This window comes from Phyllobates terribilis, unplaced genomic scaffold (genome assembly GCF_046119375.1).
Source record: "Phyllobates terribilis strain yellow unplaced genomic scaffold, ASM4611937v1 Scaffold_2__4_contigs__length_985480577, whole genome shotgun sequence".
NCBI lineage: Eukaryota > Metazoa > Chordata > Amphibia > Anura > Dendrobatidae > Phyllobates > Phyllobates terribilis.
The window spans coordinates 267,584,945-267,604,888 of record NW_027362762.1 but is presented as its reverse complement, the minus strand read 5'-3'; positions in this window follow the sequence as shown (position 1 = coordinate 267,604,888).

Genomic DNA, 19,944 nt, shown 5'->3' with positions numbered 1-19,944 from the left:
GCAATTAATAATAAGAGAAATCTTGCCAGAGGCTCCGAGGGGCTCATGGCTAGATTGTGCTCATCATAAGTGGCGTGCCAGGCATTGATAGCTCCAGCGGCTCCACTGCCTATGGTAGAAAATTGCATCGGAGACGCAGGAACACGTCCTCCGCTTCCTACCCAGCACTTTCTCTGTAACACAGACTCGCGCGTCATCACTGTGCGTGCACCTGTGTCATTTAGAAAGTTCCCGGCAAAAAGAAGGAAGCAATGCTGCGGAGGGGGGGCGGTGGACAGAAAGGTGAGTGTGTGTGTATGTGTGTGTTGGGGAGGCAATACAATGGGGGAGCAACAAACTATGCAGGCAATACACTGGGGGAGCAGTAAACTGGGAAGGCAATACACAGGGGGAGCAATAAATTGGGGAGGCAATACACTGGGGGAGCAATAAACTGGGGGAGCAATATATTGGGGAGACAGTACACTGGGGAAGCTATAAACTGAGGAACAATAAACTGGGGAGCAAGAAACTGGGGGAGCAATACACTGGGGGAGCAATAAACTGGGGAGACAATATACTGGGGAGCAATAAACTGGGGAGGCAATATACTGGAGAGCAATAAACTGGGGGAGCAATATACTGGGGGAGCAATAAACTGGAGGAGCAATAAACTTGGGAGGCAACACACTGGGGAGCAATAAACTGGGCAGGCAATATACTGGGGAGCAATAAACTGGGGAGGCAATATACTGGAGAGCAATAAACTGGGGGAGCAATATACTGGGGGAGCAATAAACTGGAGGAGCAATAAACTTGGGAGGCAACACACTGGGGAGCAATAAACTGGGCAGGCAATATACTGGGGAACAATAACTGGGGGAACAATAAACTGGAGAGGCAATACACTGGGGGAGCAATAAACTGGGGAGGCAACACAGCGGGGGAGCAATAAACTGGGGGGGGAATACACTGGGGAGGCAATAAACTGGGGAGGCAATAAACTGGTGGAGCAAGAAACTGGTGGAGCAAGAAACTGGGGAGGCAATACACAATACTCTGGGAGATCAGCAAACTGGGGAGGCAATACACTGGGGGAGCAATAAACTGGGAAGGCAATAAACTGGGGGAGTAATAAACTTGGGAAGCAATACACTGGGGGAGCAATAAACTGGGGAGGCAATAATTTGGGAGAACAAGAAACTGGGGAGGCAATACACTGGGGGAGCAAGAAACTGGGGAAGCAATATGCTGGGGGAGCAATACACTGGGGAGGCAATATACTTGGGGAGCATTAAACTGGGGAGGCAATATACTGGGGAGCAATAAACTGGGGAGGCAATACACTGGGGGAGAAATAAACTTGGGGAGAAATAAACTTGGGAGGCAACACACTTGGGGAGCAATAAACTTGGCAGCCAATATACTGGGGAGGCAATATACTGGGGGAACAAACTGGAGAGGCAATACACTGGGGGAGCAATAAACTAGGGGAGCAATACACTGGGGAGCAGTAAACTGAGGAGTCATTACACTGGGGGTGCAATAAGCTGGGGAGGCAATACACTGGGGGAGCAATAAACTGGGGAGGCAATACACTGGGGGAGTAATAAACTTGGGAAGCAATACACTGGGGAGCAATACACTGGGGAGGCAATGTAATGGAGGAGCAATACACTGGTGGAGCAATAAACAGAGGCGTCAATACACTGGGGGAGCAATAAACTGGAGAGGCAATGTACTGGGGGAGCAATAAACTGGGGAGACAATACACTGGGGGGAGCAATAAACTGAGAAGGCAATACACTGGGGGAGCAAGAAACTGGGGAGGCAATACACTAGGGAGGCAACATACTAGGGGAGCAATAAACTGGGGGAACAATACACTGGGAGAGCAATACACTAGGGGAGCAATAAACTACAGAGGCTATACACTGGGGGAGCAATAAACTGGGGGAACAAAAAACTGGGGGAGCAATAAACTGGTGGAGCAAAAAACTGAGGAGGCAATATACTGGGAGGTCAGTAAACTGGGTAGTCAATACACTGGGGGAGCAATAAACTGGGAAGGCAAACTGGGGGAGAAATAAACTGGGGAGGCAATACACTGAGGGAGCAATAAACTGGGAGGCAATACACTGGGGGAGTAATAAACTTGGAAAGCAATACACTGGGGGAGCAATAAACTGGGGAGGCAATACACTGGGAGGTCAGTAAACTGTGGAGTCAATACTAGTGTTGAGCCACCCCCGTAGTGTTCGAGTTCGGTTCGGTTCGTCGAACACCCGTGTGTTCGCCGAACTGTTCGTCGAACTGTTCGTCGAACACCTTCGAACACCGTTAAAACCAATGGCAGGCAAACAAAAACACATAGAAACACATAGAAAACACCTTCAAAGGTGTCCAAAAGCTGACAAACTGCTCAGAAGACATAACTAACACATGGAAAAGTGACAAGTACATATAGTCATGCGAAAATAAAAGAGGTGGAGGAGTAAAAGGAGGGGGAGACACAGATATAGGCATGTCATGCCCTTCTAAAATCCAAAAAGTGAGAAGCCGACACGGCCAGTCCGCTCCTGCCCGTGCCACCTCCGTGTCGCCGGGTTTGTGCCAGAGCCGCGGTGAACCCTGACGGCCAGCCCCCCTCTCCCAATACTGGTGCCTGTCCGCTGGTGGGTCGAGCGAGCCCCCTTGTGGTGGAGGCAGCTCTAAGCTTTTTAATTTAAATTGCCTCTCTAATTTGAATGAATACACTTTAAATCCATTTACAAGGATCTATTGGAGGGCAAGTCTCATGCCAGCAGCCGCGGTAATTCCAGCTCCAGTAGCGTCCACTAAAGCTGCTGCAGTTAAAAAGCTTTTATAAGGATCGAGCTCGGCTGTCCACCGCAAGGCATCCTACTGCCAGTCCCAGCCCCTATGCCTTGGGGTGCCTCCTGATGCTCTTCACTAAGTATCCCATGGTCCCGAAGCATTTCCTTTGAAAAAATTAAGTGTCTAAACTACAGGTGGTGCAGCTTGCTTAACAGCCGGGATAATCCGCTTACTAGCAGACACTGCTACTAGGCACAAAGTATTTCCTGGGCTAGATGCAGTTAAAAATTTGTAATTAGATACTCTCGTTGGATGCTGAGAAAGCATTCCATAGAGTCTCCTGGCACGCCATATATGATTCTCTTAAAAAGCTTGGGGTAGGGGTCTAGGGGACCCTTTTATAGCCAAAATCACGGCCCTGTATCGCAATACGTCACCTAGGCTGAAGATAAATGGAACTGTAGCACCCTGAGGGCTCGGTTGCTAAAGACGTATTGCACCTCACCCAGAGGTGTGATATCTCACTCTCAGGTAAGGATGGAGTGTGGATCAGGACCCGACACCTGCATGCATTACACCACATTGCCGTGGGGCAGGGCGACCAATATGCCCCTAAGATGGGCACGACAGTCCCTGTCCCTGGCTGGAGTGGGGGGAGGGAACACTGAGGAAGGGGAACCCTGTAGTGCAGGAGCAGGGAGGAAGCAGTTCCTGGGTGCATTGAGAAGGGAGTATAAAAGGTGGGCACCATCTTAGTTCAGTGCAGAGAAGTCTGAGCAGAAGTGGCAGGGAGCAGGGGCTCTGCATGAGCTCTGCTCCGGAGGCGGGCCTAGTAACAGAGGCCCAGGCCTGGAAGAGGGAGAAGGAAGGAAGAGGAGCGGAGAAGGCTCCAGGAACGAGGAATGAAGGGATCCCAGGGGTGCGGACGGGCGAGTCGCCACCGCACGCCCGAATCCACCTGCGTGGAGGGGTCAGGCCAAAGGGGGAGACCGGTCCCCGAACTAGTGGAGGCAGGAAACGACCCTCAGCTAGAAACCGGAGGCTCTGACATTTTATGTGGCGCAGCCCCTCGCTACACCCACTAGGAAGGCACCACATAGGGTCAGGGAAACTGGCGCCAAGTTTACCAAGAGGAGGCCCGAGGCAGCCGGACAGAAGTGTTGGTAAGAAAGGCCAGACAAAGGACACACAAAGGGGGTCCTGTGAAGCGCTCCAAAGTTATCTGGGAGTTGTCTGAGCCCCTCACCTGGTGAGCACAGTACGACGTGGGCAGCCGTTACCTGCAGACGTGGTCTGGATAATAAGAACTGTGAGTAAAGGCCCTGAACTGCATCACTGACTCCGTGTCGTTACTGCTGCTGCCCTGCACCATCACCCCCATCCTCCGCATACACTGCCCTGAGGCTATACTCCTCCCGTGGGGAGTTATGCTACGCTCTGCTGCACCCACAACACCAGCCTCAGTGGTCTGCCCTGTAGCGGCGGTTCACTCTGACCGCAATCCACGGGTGGCGTAGTCGGACATTTAAACATGAAAACCACATAAATAGTTCCGCCACTGGTTTGACCGCCCTGAGCCACGGAACTGGGTCGCCGCCACGAAGACTACAACCACCAGCATCCACCAAAAAGGGTCCGGCTCCGGGTGTCCCAAGGCCCAGGGGGTGCGTCAGAACATTTTCATCACCTTTCACAATCACCAATGGGACAAGGCAGTGATGTCCTCTGTCCCCTCTCTTATACATCCTAGTGACGGAGCACCTGCTCTCATCAATTCGCCATAACCCCAATATTAGGTGGATTGAGGTGGGAGGCACCGAGTACAAGTGCTCTCTATTTGCTGATGATGTCCTAGTATATATCACTCAATCACATATATCCATCCATGCTGTTATGGCTGAAATAGATCACTTTGTTACATGGTAAAATTTTAAAATCAATGCAGCGAAGTCTGAGGCCCTCGATGTCTCCCTCCCCAAATCCATATAGGATTCCATCCAGTCCAACTTTCCCTTTGCCTGGCCCTCACAGGGTATCAAATACTTAGGAATTCCTATTCATAGAGACCTCTCCCATCTATGTTATCTTAATTTTGGGCCCTTTATTGAACAACTCCATACAGACCACGGTTGGCAAGTTAGAACTGTAAGATTCACTACGTGAACCACTGGTGTTTTGTGGAAAAGCACATGTACACTGCGTTCCAAATTATTATACAAAAAGTGTTTAGGAGTGATAAGGGAAGAATTTGTTTGTTTGTCAGTTAAACTCATTGATGGTGATGTGTGTCAGGGCTCTTTATATCACTGTAAGCAATTGCAGACACCTGTGCTAATTAGTTTGGCAGGTGTGTCCAATGAAAGGCAAGACTACTTAAGAAGGCTCTCTCACATTATTAAGCAGCCTACATTTTCTGCCAAAATGGGAAAGAAAAAGGATGTGTCGGCTGCTGAGAAGCAACAAATTGTGGAGTGTTTAGGTCAAGGCATGACTACAATCAACATTGTGCGATGATCAGGATGAAGTGTCTTGGCAATCAAGAAGTATGTAGCTGATTCACAGTACACACGTGTGCGTGCTGATAAGGGCAAATTGAGGACTCTTTCCTACAGGCAATTACGTCAGGTTGAAAGAGCAGCGGCAAAAAAGCCTTGTCATAGCAGCAGACAAGTTTTTGAAGCTGCTTGTGCCTCCAACGTCCCCCGAACAACAAGATGCAGGGTCCTTCAGAGGTTTGCAGCTGTGCATGCGCCATCCTGTCGACCTCCTCTATCCACTTCACACAAGCAGAAACGGCTCCAGTGGGCCAAACATTACATGAAGACTGATTTCAAAACTGTTTTGTTCACGGATGAGTGCCGTGCAGCGCTCGATGGTCCAGATGGATGGAGTGGAGGATGGCTGGTTGATGGACACCCCACGCAAACACGGCTACAGCGCCAACAAGGAGGAGGTGGAGTAATGTTTTGGGCTGGAATCATGGGGAGAGAGATTGTCGGCCCCTTTAGGATCCCTGAAGGCGCTAAAGATGAACTCCATAATGTATGTGGATTTTCTCAAACAGCACTTCCTGCCATGGTTCAAGAAGAAGAACCGTGTATTTCACAGCAAGATCATTTTTCTGCATGATAATGCACCATCTCATGCTGCACATAAAACATCTGCATCTCTGGCTGATATGGGCATAAAAGGGGACAAACTTATGGTGTGACCCCCATGCTCCCCTGACCTCTACCCCATTCAGAACCTTTGGAGCATCATTAAAAGGAGTGTCTATGATGGCGGGAGGCAGTTCACATCTAAGCAACAGCTCTGGGAGGGTATTCTGTCCTCATGCAAAACAATTGAAGCAGAAACCATCCAAAACCTGACAAATTCAATGGACGAGAGAGTTCAGAAGCTCCTTTCGAACAAGGGGTCCTATGTGAAAATGTAACATCACCTAGAATAAAGTTTTGAGTTGAAAACTGTTTGATTTCAGTTTCTAACAACCTGCTAATGCTTATAATTTCAAAAATGACCATTTTTTTGGTCTTTATTAAAATGAAAAGGTTGATCGAAAAGTTTGGGGGATCTAAGAGTGTGGCAACCCAGTAGTCATGATTACTTCGAATTCTGACAATATGAGGGTCATGCTGCAGGTAGTGCAGCAAGAAGGCACTTATGTGCCTTGCGCATCTCGGAGCCCCAAAATTATTTTCCGGGCTAGATGCAGCTAAAAATTATTTTTAATTTTAAATCTGGTGAAGCTTTAGTATAGATGGCCTAATAGGATCAGTGCTGCACACTGCTACAAAGCCCAAATTATTTTCCAGTCAAGATACAGATAAACATGATTAGTAATTTGAAAGCTTAAAACGGTTGGTAGGGTGATTTTCACCAATCATCAAGCTTTTACTCTCCCCAGGATGACACAGGGGTAGAAAAGTCGTTTCGGATCCATGATTTGTTCATCTTTATGAACGTGAGTCTGTCTACATTATCAGTGGAGAGCCGCGTGCGCTTATCTGTCAGCACACCACCAGCAGCGCTGAACACACGTTCAGACAGAATGCTGGCTGCGGGGCATGACAAGATCTCCAAGGCGTAAGTGGCTAGCTCCGGCCATTTATCCAGATTGGAAGCCCAAAAAGAGCAAGGGTCCAGTGACACAGTCGTGGCTTCAATGTTTACTTGGAGATACTCCTGTACCATCGTCTCTAGGCGTTGACTATGTGTCAGACTTCTTGTCTCCTGTGGCCTTGCAAAGGATGGGCTAAAAAAGTGGTGAAATGATTCCGCAAAATTGATGTTACCAGCAGATACTGTGGTTCTGTCACGGTTTGAGTGCTGAACACTTGACGGTCCCACGGTTGGCAAGTTGGAACTGTGAGATTCACTACGTGCACCACTGGTATTTTGTGGAAAAGCACATGTAAGATTCTGCAACAGTCTCTGCTGATACTCCTGCATGCGTGCATCCCTTTCTATGGCAGGAATAATTTCTGCAAATTTACTTTTGTACCGGGGATCTAACAGTGTGGCAACCCAGTAGTCAGGATTATTTCTAATTCTCACAATTCGAGGGTCATGTTGCAGGTAGTGCAGCAAGAAGGCACTCATGTGTGTTGCGCATCCAGGAGCACCAAGTCCCTGTTGTGTTGGTGGCGAGGTAACAATCATGCTTCCTTCCTCTGTCCTCTCCCCCCAACCTCGCACAACAGAAATGTGATCAAGGTCTCCCTCATCTGATGAGTCTTCCATCAGTTTGTCCTCCACTTCTTCCTGGGCTCCTGCACCTTCCTCACTAGTTTGGCTGCTACCATGCGCCCTGGTAAAACCATCTCCCCCACCCTCACATGCCTGCCGCCTTGGTGCTGCCGACCGTCTGGACCTTGCAGATGTTAGCCCTTCCGCATACAACTCCTCCTCCTCTACTTCCTCCACCTCCTCTTGTGCCACCACCTGACTCCGAATTCTGTTTAACATGTGCTCCAGCATGTAAATCACCGGAATAGTCATGCTGATAATGGCATCGTCAGCACTAAACATCTTCGTCGCCATTTCAAAACTGTGCAGAAGGGTGCATAGGTCCCTGATCTGAGACCACTCCTCCAGCGTGATTTGCCCCACCTCTGAATCTCGTTGGCCCAGGCTATACGTCAGAACGTATTGCACCAGGGCTTGTCGGTGCTGCCACAGTCGCTGCAACATGTGCAGAGTTGAATTCCACCGGGTAGGCACATCGCATTTTAGCCGGTGAAGTGGCAGGCCCAACGACTTCTGTAGAGATGTAAGTCGCTGAGCTGCGGGATGCGAACGGCGGAAGTGAGCACACAGCGACCGTGCCCTCTGCAGAAGGCCATCTAGTCTGGGATAGTGGGCTAAAAATTGCTGGACAACCAGGTTCAACACGTGAGCCATACAAGGCACGTGTGTGACATTGCCCCGGCGAAGGGCCGCACCCAGGTTTGCAGCATTGTCGCACACGGCCTTCCCTGGTTTCAGGTCCAGTGGAGACAACCATTCATGAAATTGGTTCTCCAGAGCTGACCACAACTCCTCAGCTGTGTGACTCACATTTCCCAGACATTTCAATGTAAAAACCGCCTGATGACGTTGAGCCCTACTGCCAGCATAGTAAGGAGGTGTGCAGGATCCCTTCTGCGCAGTTAGAAAGCTTGTGGCATGACCAGACAGGCTTTGGGTGCAGGTGGAAGACCGAGAGGAGGTTGAGGAGGCAGAAGCAGTGGTGGAAAAATGACATAAAGAGGATTGACGCACAACTCGTGGGGACGGCAAGACTTGGACAGCAGCCCCTTGTCCTGCTATCACCATAGTTACCCAGTGCCCAGTCAGCGACATGTAACGCCCCTGTCCATGCCTACTCGTCCAAGTGTCTGTGGTGAAATGCACCCTGTCACACACAGAGTTTCTCAAAGAAGCGGTGATGTTGTGTGCGACATGCTGGTGGAGCGCAGGCACACCTTTCTTTGAGAAGTAGTGCCGACTGGGCATCTGGTACTGGGGCACTGCGACGGACATAAGGTCTCGAAAATCCTCTGTGTCCACCAGGCGGAAAGGCAGCATTTCTGTAGCCAAGAGCTTGCAGATGGTGAAATTCAACCTCTTAGCTTTCTCATGGCTAGGAGGAAATGGTCTTTTACTTGTCCACATCTGAGGGACCGAGGGCTGGCTATTGTGCTTAGACGGGGTTGATAAGGGTGTCCCCGGCAAACTGCCGGTCTGTGAGGAAGATGCAGGCGGACATGTTAGGTTGCCTTGATCCAAAGGTGGTGCTATCGATGTCGGACAGCGCTCAAGACCAGCTGGTGTTACCACCTCCAAAGAAAATGATGACCTGCCAATCACGCTGGCTGTTGCGGGTAAAGAGGTGGCAGGTCTGCGCCCCAAAACAGGTGTGACTGCTGTCCCCCCAGTCACAGAGGATGAAGAGGCCGCGGATGCACAAGATATGGCAGACGGTGGTTGGCCCGGCCGGCTAGACCGCATTGTAGCACACTGAGCTTCCCACTGCAACTTATGCTTCATGTCCATGTGCCGGTTCATGCATGAAGTACTCAAACTATGTATTTTTTGGCCTCTACTTAGCTTTTGCTGACAAATGTTACAGATAACACGAGTTGGGTCATCTTTATCGATCTGAAAAAATGCCCAGGCTATGCAAGGCTTAGCACCCATGCGACCTGAAGAGCCACCACGACTTGTGGTGAGAGGCAGAGTTGTGTTTGAGGATGCAGTTGTTGACATGCTTCCAGTACTACGTCTCTGTCCAGGAAGGCGCAACCTGACCTCGTCGTCACTAGCATCTTCCTCCACCTCCTCTGCTGACCTCATCTCTTGGCTGACTGTGGGTTGACAGTAAGTGGGATCTCCGACCTCATCATCATCACCCTGTGCGTTATCACACCCGTCGTCCTCAGAGCCAACCTGTTCCTGCCCTGACAAAAAACTAAAGTTGTCGCTCCAATCAGGTATTTGAGTCTTATCATCGTCTTCCTCATTGTCTCCACCAACAGGAGTTACAGTTTGGGAATGAGGGTCTACATTATGGTCAGAACCTTCTGTGTCTGGTCCTGGATCCGACTCATAAAGATTCTGGGCATCAGTGCAGATCATTTCCTCGTCTGGATTCACAGAAGCGCTGGAGTCGACCTCTGATTCCCAGGCTATAGTATGAGTAAACAGCTCTGCAGACTCAACCATCTGTTCTACCTCATACTCAGACGGGCAGCTGGAGATTTGGGAGCTGTGAGGAAGCAAGTGCGATTTGGGTGACACCTTTGAGGACTGGAGTATTTGTGATGTTGAAGTTGATGTGGAGGAGAGCCCACTTAAAGGAGCACTTGATATCCGTTGAAGCACCTGCTGTTTTTGTGCCTCATCTGGAATTTGTAGCGATTGGCGTGGCCGTAAGAAAGGGATCTTATCACATTGTCCGCTAAAAGAAGTAGACATTTTGTTTGGCTGGAAGATGGTCTTTCTTCTGCACCTACCCCACGGACACAACCTTTTTTCCCCTTCCCAACACGCCTATTCCCCTTTCCACCAGCAGCAGGCCTTTTTCCACTCATTTTGGTGGTTAACTAATTCACAACTCTGGAGTTGTTTGCACAAAAAAACAATGGATGGTAACCGAGCAGAGCTGAGTGGCCAAACTGTGGTATTAGGCCAAAACTATTGGCTGGGTTAGATGCAGAAAAAAATTATTTTTAATTTGCAACCTGATGGAGGTCAGTATAGATGGACTAATAGACCAAGTCCCACACACCGCTAGAAGCCCAAATATTTTTTCAGAGCTAGATGCAGAAAAAAATTATATTCAATTTGCAACCTGCTGGAGGTCAGTATAGAAGGACTAATAGAACAAGTCCCACACACTGCTAGAAGCCCAAATATTTTTTCAGAGCTAAATGAAGAAAAAAATTATTTTTAATTTGCAACCTGATGGAGGTCAGTATAGATGGACTAATAGACCAAGTCCCACACACCGCTAGAAGCCCAAATATTTTTTCAGAGCTAGATGCAGAAAATTTTTTTATTCAATTTGCAACCTGATGGAGGTCAGTATAGATGAACTAATAGACCAAGTCCCACACACTGCTAGAAGCCCAAATATTTTTTCAGAGCTAGATGCAGAAAAAAATTATTTTTAATTTGCAACCTGATGGAGGTCAGTATAGATGGACTAATAGACCAAGTCCCACACACTGCTAGAAGCCCAAATATTTTTTCAGAGCTAGATGCAGAAAAAAATTATTTTTAATTTGCAACCTGATGGAGGTCAGTATAGATGGACTAATAGAACAAGTCCCACACGCTGCTAGAAGCCCAAATATTTTTTCAGAGATAAATGAAGAAAAACATTATTTTTATTTTGCAACCTGATGGAGGTCAGTATAGATGGACTAATAGACCAAGTCCCACACACCGCTAGAAGCCCAAATATTTTTTCAGAGCTAGATGCAGAAAAAAATTATTTTTAATTTGCAACCTGATGGAGGTCAGTATAGATGGACTAATAGACCAAGTCCCACACACTGCTAGAAGCCCAAATATTTTTTCAGAGCTAGATGCAGAAAAAAATTATTTTTAATTTGCAACCTGATGGATGTCAGTATAGATGGACTAATAGACCAAGTCCCACACACCGCTAGAAGCCCAAATATTTTTTCAGAGCTAGATGCAGAAAAAAATTATTTTTAATTTGCAACCTGATGTAGGTCAGTATAGATGGACTAATAGACCAAGTCCCACACACTGCTAGAAGCCCAAATATTTTTTCAGAGCTAGATGCAGAAAAAATTTTTTTTTAATTTGCAACCTGATGGAGGTCAGTATAGATGGACTAATAGACCAAGTCCCACACACCGCTAGAAGCCCAAATATTTTTTCAGAGCTAGATGCAGAAAAAAATTATTTTTAATTTGCAACCTGATGGAGGTCAGTATAGATGGACTAATAGACCAAGTCCCACACACCGCTAGAAGCCCAAATATTTTTTCAGAGCTAGATGCAGAAAAAAATTATATTCAGTTTGCAACCTGATGGAGGTCAGTATAGATGGACTAATAGAATGATGCTATGCCCAAAAGATTTTACTTCACTAGGTGCAGTAAAAAAATTGGTATTCTATACACAGGTGTTATATCTTGCAACACAGATAGGCTACTCCACTGACTAACACACTCTGCAATAGGCCAAAAAGGATTAGCTTTGCTAGATTCAGCCAAATGCTGTGAAAAAAACTTGCACAGCACTGGCACAGACCTGCCTGGCAAAAACTGATAGGAACTCATGTAACCTAGTCCTGAAAAGGACTCCAATTACAATTAGTCTTTACTCCCACAACCTATCTATTTAAGAGCACAGACCTCCCTGATAAAAGTCGTAGGAAATGCTGTAACCTAGTCCTTAAAAGGACTGCAATCACAACTATTCCCTACTCCCAAGCTATCTGTATATTTGTGCGAAAATTGGCTTGAAATTAACAAGGTATAGCACACACAGCAACAGCGGTGCCGTCTAACACGCAGCTGCAGCAGTGAGAAAATGGTGGCGACGGGGAAAATGGCTTGGTCTTATAGGGCAAGGACATGTGACATACACTGCCAATCACACATGCCCTTGCTTGTGTGAAAAAAAGCACTTCGCTCCGTGTGTGCGCTGCTGATAGGCTGACAGATTGCACCTCCCCACTGCAAATGCGGGAAAGAGAAAAAAAAATGGAGATCTTCATTGTTCCTGCAGAGATCCATCCCCTGCCCCTCCCCCCGCCCCGCTGTACACTCAAACTGCGTATTAACATTAATTTTCATCATTACTGAGAAAAAATCCAGTTATGATTTTGGTGCACGAACAGTTATCGAACATAACCTCGAACAGCCGAATTTTTCTCAAATTGTTCGTGTTCGCCGACCGGCTCGAACACCGCCCAAAACAGCTCGAATTTGAGATTGGCGAACAGTTCGAGTAGAACAACGCTCATCTCTAGTCAATACACTAGGGGAGCAATAAACTGGGAAGGCAAACTGGGGGAGAAATAAACTGGAGAGGCAATACACTGAGGGAGAAATAAACTGGGAGGCAAAATACTGGGGAGTAATAAACTTGGGAAGCAATACACTGGGGGAGCAATAAACTGGGGAGGCAATACAGTGGGGAGCAAGAAACTGGGGGAGCAATACACGGGGGAGGCAATAAACTGGGAAGTCAATACACTGGGGGGAGCAATAAACTGGGGAGGCAATACACTGAGGGGAGCAATAAACTGGGGAGGCAATACACTGGGGGAGCAAGAAACTGGGCAGGCAATACACTGGGGGAGCAATACACCGGGGAGGCAATATACTGGGGGAGCAATAAACTGGGGAGGAAAAATACTTGGGAGCAATAAACTGGGGGAGCAATAAACTGCAGAGACCATATACTTGGGGAGCAATAAACTGGGGGAGCAATAAACTGGGGGAGCAATAAACTGGGGAGGCAATAAACTGGGGGAGCAAGAAACTGGGGAGGCAATAAACTGGGGGAGCAAGAAACTGGGGAGGCAATACACTGGGAGATCAGTAAACTGGGGAGTCAATACACTGGGGGAGCAATAAACTGGGAAGGCAAACTGGGGAAGAAATAAACTGGGGAGGCAATACACTGAGGGAGCAATAAACTGTGGGCCCTAGGTCAATCAGGGTTGCCCCGATGGTCTACAGCTCCTGCACCTCATCCTCCTCAGCCTCCTCCTCCTCTTCAGCCTCCATCTCCGAAATGACCACATCAGTCACAAGCTGGAAGCATTGCAGCACTGCCTCAGCCAAGCGACAACAGGCTGTGCTGAAGCTAATATGCTTAGGTGACAAACCGCACAATGCTGAAGAGTTGTGGACAGCTCTGAAAGAGCAGGCAGATCTGTGGCTCACACCGCTGAACCTACAGCCAGGCATGGTCGTGTGTAACAATGGCCGGAACCTGGTGGCGGCTCTGAGGTGAGGCGAGCCCACACCCGTACCATGCCTGGCCCATGTGCTTAACCTCGTGGTTCAGCAGTTTCTCAAATCCTACCCGGAGCTGCTGGATCTGCTTGTTAAAGTACGCTGCCTGTGTGCCCATTTTAGAAAATCAGCTACAGCTTCCGCTGCCCTTGCCGTGTTTCAGCAGCGTTTGCAGCTTCCGGCTCACAGACTGGGGTGTGATGTCCGCACGCATTGGAACTCTACACTGCAGATGTTGGGAAGGATTTGTGAGCGGAAGAGGGCAGTTGTTGAGTACCAGCATCAACAAGGCCGTCGGTATTCAGTTCAGACTCCACACATAAGACCTCAGGAGTGGACATGGATGTCAGACATATGTACCATCCTCCAAAACTTTGAGGACTCCACCAAGATGATGAGCGGCGATGACGCCATAATTAGCATCATCATCCCGCTTCTCTGTCTTCTGAAACGTTCTCTGTTCACAATTAAAGAGGATTAATTGCAGGCAGAGCACGATGAGATGGAGAAAGGAACCATACAGATTGATTACACACAGCCCAGCCTCATCTCATCCCAACGTGGATTGGGTGACAATGTGGAAGAGGAGGAGGAGGAAGTACAGGAGCTAGTTTCATGCACTAGAGACGGTACTACTTACACAGCTGTCATACCATCTGTTCAGCGTGGATGGTCTGAGGACAGAAAGGAGGAGGAGAGCATGGTTAGTCATCCTCTTGGTGAGGACACGGAAGTCTTGCCTGTTAGTAGTTTGGCACACATGGCTGAGTTTATGTTACGCTGCCTTTCCCATGACCCTCGCGTTCTCAAAATTTTGAGTGACAGTCATTACTGGCTGGAGACACTTCTAGGCCCACACTACAAGGAGAACTTTATATATCTTATTCCTGATGAGGACAGGTCTACAAAAATGGGTCTGTCCCAGAAGGCCCTTGTTGCGGAACTAATAAAAAAATTCTGAAAACGCAAGCGGCAGAGGGCACACTTCATTGGACAACCAAGGAGTACAAGCGAGAGAGACACAACTTCAATCCAGCAGAGGCAGGGGAACACTTTCAAAGTTCTGGGAGAGTTTTCTCAGACCCTCCCATCGCACAGGCCCTGAGGCGCGGGGTAATCTCACAAGGAGTGCAAAGTTTGGGAAGATGATGAGGGGGTATCTTGCCGACCATACCAATGTCCTCCGTGATTTCTCTGTGCCTCATAATTATTGGGTATCCAAGCTGGATACTTGGATTGAACTGGCTCTCTATGCCTTGGAGGTCCTGGTCTGCCCTGTCGCCAGCGTTTTATCAGAGCGGGTTTTTAGTGCTGCTGGTGGAATTATAACTGATAAGCGCATCTGCCTGTCAACTGAAAATGCTGACAGGCTGACTCTTATAAAAATGAACAAGGGCTGGATTGGGCCAGACTTCTCAACACCACCGAATGATAGCAGTGTAACATAAACTCAAATCCAGTGTCTTTTCTTGGGAGGTGTATTGCAATGCACCTTTTCACACCCACACATGGATATACGCTTCCTGATTTTGGCTATTTGCTCTTTTCCTCCACCTTCTCCTCATCCTCCACCACCATATCACCAGGGTGACCGTGGTCTGTGATGCAACACCCATATAATTTTTCTAAAGGGTGTTTATGATGCCCGTAAATGTTTGTCAGCCCATACACTTAGTGCATGGGCATTGCAAGTATAGGAGGCACGCTCCTTTCTAATGGGAACATTTTTTTATGAGGCCCTTCTCCAGATCTCTTCCAAGGGGCATTGAAGTGCCTCCAAATTTTTGGCAGCCCTTGCATTCACTGCCAAAAATTTTGACAGGCTGACTCTCTCACTTGTAATGGGAATTTGTCATTATGGTGGCCCTGCTTTATGTCTCTTTAAATAGTTAGTGGGGTTTTTCCTAAATTTGGTCAGCCGTTGGACTCACTGCATACCCTATAACTGTACACTCCCTGACAGCAGTTATGTCGCTTATCCATGTTATGTAAATAAAAGCTTAGAACCTGACATTAAATTCATCCATTGGTTTTATAAATTACTCTTTTGAAAGCTGAAACCCTCCCAAATTTGGTTTAGGTTAAGAAAATAAATTGGCATCAATGCTGAAATATTGATCATTTAATGAACACAGAATGGTCAGATTTTGGCAAGACAAAAGTTTTGTCGCTTGGTCATATAATGCACCCAATCCTAGTTTACATCCTCACCAGTGCTCAGTAAATGATCGGTTAATTAGTGGGTGTGTATACAAAGAAACCCAGCACCCCAGACCTTCACTTGAACTGCAAATTGAGCTCTGACAACATGCCAAAAATCCACCCGGCGACCAAAGCCTTGATTATCAAGAGGCTGAAGACCAGATCCACTGCAGAGGTGGCTGGTACCTTTAATGTGTCTCAGCGTCAAGTACAAAGAATAAAAAAAAGATTTGAAGAGACTGGATTTGTGTTTGACAAGCCCAGGTCTGGCAGACCCCGCAAGACAACTGCTCAGGAGGAACGTTTTTTGGATAGAAAATCCAAAGCAAGCCTCTCTTCCACTGCAGCAGAGCTCCAACAGGCTGGTCACCTCAAGTCCCTGTGTCAACTAGAACAGTTTGTAGGATTCTGTCTCGAAATGGCCTCCATGGTCGAATCAGTGCCCAGAAGCCAGCACTAAACAAAAGGCAAATAAAAAAACATGTGGCATTTGCAAAGTCCCACAGCCTTCTAAACAGATGGACACTGGAAAAGTGGCAGATGGTGGATTTCTGTGATGAATCTTCAGTAGAATTATATCACAGCCGCCGCAAATACTGCAGGAGACCTACTGGAGCCTGTATGTATCCAAAATACAACCAGAAAACAGTTAAATTTGGTGGTGGAAAGATCATGGTCTGGGGTTACATTTAGTATGGGGGTGTGCCAAACATTTGCAAGGTGGAAGGCAATATCAATAGCCTAAAATATCAAGGAATATTAGCTACCTCTTACATTCCAAATCATAAAAGGGTCAAATTCTGCAGCAGGATTGTGCTCCATCTCATACATCCATCTCTACAACAAAGTTCCTCCAGGCAAAAAAGATCAAGGTGCTCAAGGACTGGCCAGCCCAGTCACCAGACATGAACATCATTGAGCATGTTTGGGGTAGGATGAAAGAGGATGCTTGGAAGACAAAACCAAAGAATCTAGATGAACTCTGGGAGGCATGTAAGACTGCATTGTTTGCTATTCCTGATGACTTCATTAATAAATTGTATGAATCATTGTTGAACCGCATGGATGCAGTCCTTCAAGCTCATGGAAGTCTCACAAAATATTAAACATGACTCTAATAGCACCACAACTTCATTCACCAATGTTATGCAACATATATTTGTATTTTAAGATAATTATTTGTTTGAATATCACATTATTTTCTGTGGGCGACAAAATTTTTTTCTTGCCAAAATCTGACCATTCTGTGTTCATTAAATGATCAATATTTCAGCATTGATTCCAATTTATTTTCTTAACCGAAACCAAATTTGGGAGGGTTTCCCCTTCAAAAGAGTAATTTATAAAACCAATGGATGAATTTAACGTCAGGTTCTAAGCTTTTATTTACATAACATGGATAAGCGACATAACTTCTGTCAGGGAGTGTATAGCAGACCCTCTCCTTTCTAATGGGAGCATGTCGTACTTGTTACTGTGGCCCTGCTCTATGTGTCTTTAAATTCTTAGTGGGGTTTTTCCTAAATTTGGTCAGCCGTTAGACTCACTGCATACCCTATAACTGTATAGCAGACTCTCTCCTTTCTAATGGGAATTTTTCGTTACTGTGGCCCTTCTTTATGTGTCTTTAAATTCTTAGTGGGGCTTTTCCTCAAATTGTTCAGCCGTTAGACTCACTGCATACCCTATAACTGTATAGCAGACTCTCTCCTTTCTAATGGGAATTTATCGTTACTGTGGCCCTGCTCTATGTGTCTTTAATTTCTTAGTGGGGCTTTTCCTCAAATTGTTCAGCCGTTGGACTCACTGCATACCCTATAACTGTATAGCAGACCCTCTCCTTTCTAATGGGAACATGTCGCACTCGTTACTGTGGCCCTGCTCTATGTGTCTTTCAGAGTCCTTCCATCATCAATGAAACAGGATGTGTCTGATGATGTGTCACACACCACATTGCCAGATAAGGTTGTAAAATGTTAAAATGACATTTCCCGGTGAATGTATTTGCCTTAAAAAATAGCATAAAAAAAAAACAGTAGGATCTTTCTTTAGTATAAAAACAGAGTCGCCAATGTAACCTCAGTGTAATCACATTGTTCACCTCCTGCTCCTCCTCCTCCATGTCCGAAATGACCACATCAGTCACAAGCTGAAAGCATTGCAGCACTGCCTTGGCCAAGCGGCAATAGGTAGGGCTGAAAATAACATTCTTAATGCTTAGGTGAAAAACCGCCCAGCGCTGCAGAGTTGTTGAAAGCTGTAACACAGCAGCTTGACCTGTGGCTCTCACTGCCAAACATACAACCAGGCATGGTCGTGTGTGACAATGGGCGGAACCTGGTGATGGAGAAATGACAGCCGGGGTAGATATGGTTTCCCTCTATGCCAGTCCTTTCACCGAGCTAAAGAATATGGCTGTGGTGAAATACAACTCCCACTGAGAAGCTGTTTCAGATTGAAAAACATTGTGCCCACCAGAGGATTTCATTCTGAGGGCTCACCTTTCTCCCCCGCTCAAGAGCCCCATAGCAGCTGCAAAGTTAGCGCTATCATGAAGTCTCCTGATGTAGAGGCCAGGGGGACCGTCCACCCCTGCCGAGAAGCAGTCATGGCTAAGAAAAGTGTGTGGGAAGGTTCCCGGACACACTATGGCTGCTTTTTTACTGAGGTGTAAACCCATGCAAACATGGGGAGAACAAACATAGTCCTTGCAGATGTTGTCCTTGCTGGGATTTGAACCCAGGATCCCAGCGCTGCAAGGCTTCAGTGCTAACCACTGATCCAATGTGCTGCCGTTCACCCTCTAATATCTAACAGGCTGGAGAAACTTGCACCTACTGCCACTCTATGTTCAGCTCCTTTTTGAGAAAATAATATATTTGGGCAGCCACTCAGTCTACCAAATAAAATTCCTGAGAAGGAAATTGGGGATGGCTTCGCTACTGTTACTGGGAGCAGTGCTAATACCATGGTGTTGTACCATAGTTTACTGGAAATATTCCAGGCTGGTAGGAGGCAAGCAAATTTCCACAGAAAAGTACTAGCAGTAATGTTCAGGGACCCGCACTTTTAGAAGGCGGCGACAACACCGGGAGAAATAGTGACGGCTGGGGACTGAGTATGGACACGAGACATGAGGCAAAAGGTTATGAAAAGCTTCCACCTCTACGAGCCTAAAAGGCCACATTTCAAGTGCAAGCAGCTGCCCAGAAATCTGGCAGTTTAGTATTGCAGCCTGTGGGTGGGTGGCTGGCTGTATACTTGCGCTTGCATTCCAAGTAACAGAAAACTAAGTAGATGTTGGCCTTTATCATCATCATGACCTCACCTCGGCGCTATGAACTCTCCTGAAGGAGAAGCCAGAGCCCACACGAGGAGTCTCCGGTTTTCTGGTGGGTCCGTCCAACCCTGCCGAGAAGCAGCCCTGGCAAAGAAAAGTGTGGGGGAATATTCCTGGACACTCTATGGCTGCTTTTTTAATGTGGATCAGACGTGCATATACATGTTATTTCTCAAACCGGATTGCAGATCAGGCCATTGCCCAACTCGGTAATCATGAAATTAAATGCGCAAAGAAAGATGTTTGTGAGTCAAAGCACCACCGAGAAGTGCGAGTTGATGTTGGACTGGCTCCCATTGCTTCTGTAAAAGCTGCTTTAGAGGACTTTCTGGGAGAAATGACACCCAGAGTAGATACGGTTTCCCTCTATGCCAGTCCTTTCACCGAGCTAAAGAATATGGCTGGGGTGAAATACAACTCTCAGCAAAAAAAGCTGTGGACTGGCTCCAAACCGTCCCTGGCCACATTCACCTGTCCACCTGTTTGTGGTAAGGCGGTCCTTCCCAGTAAGTGCACTGGGGAGGGCACGGGTAATGTTGTGGGTCCCGTGGCGGCTGGGGACCGAGTATGGACACCCGGCCACCCCGGCATGAGGTTATGAAAAGCTTCCACCTCCAC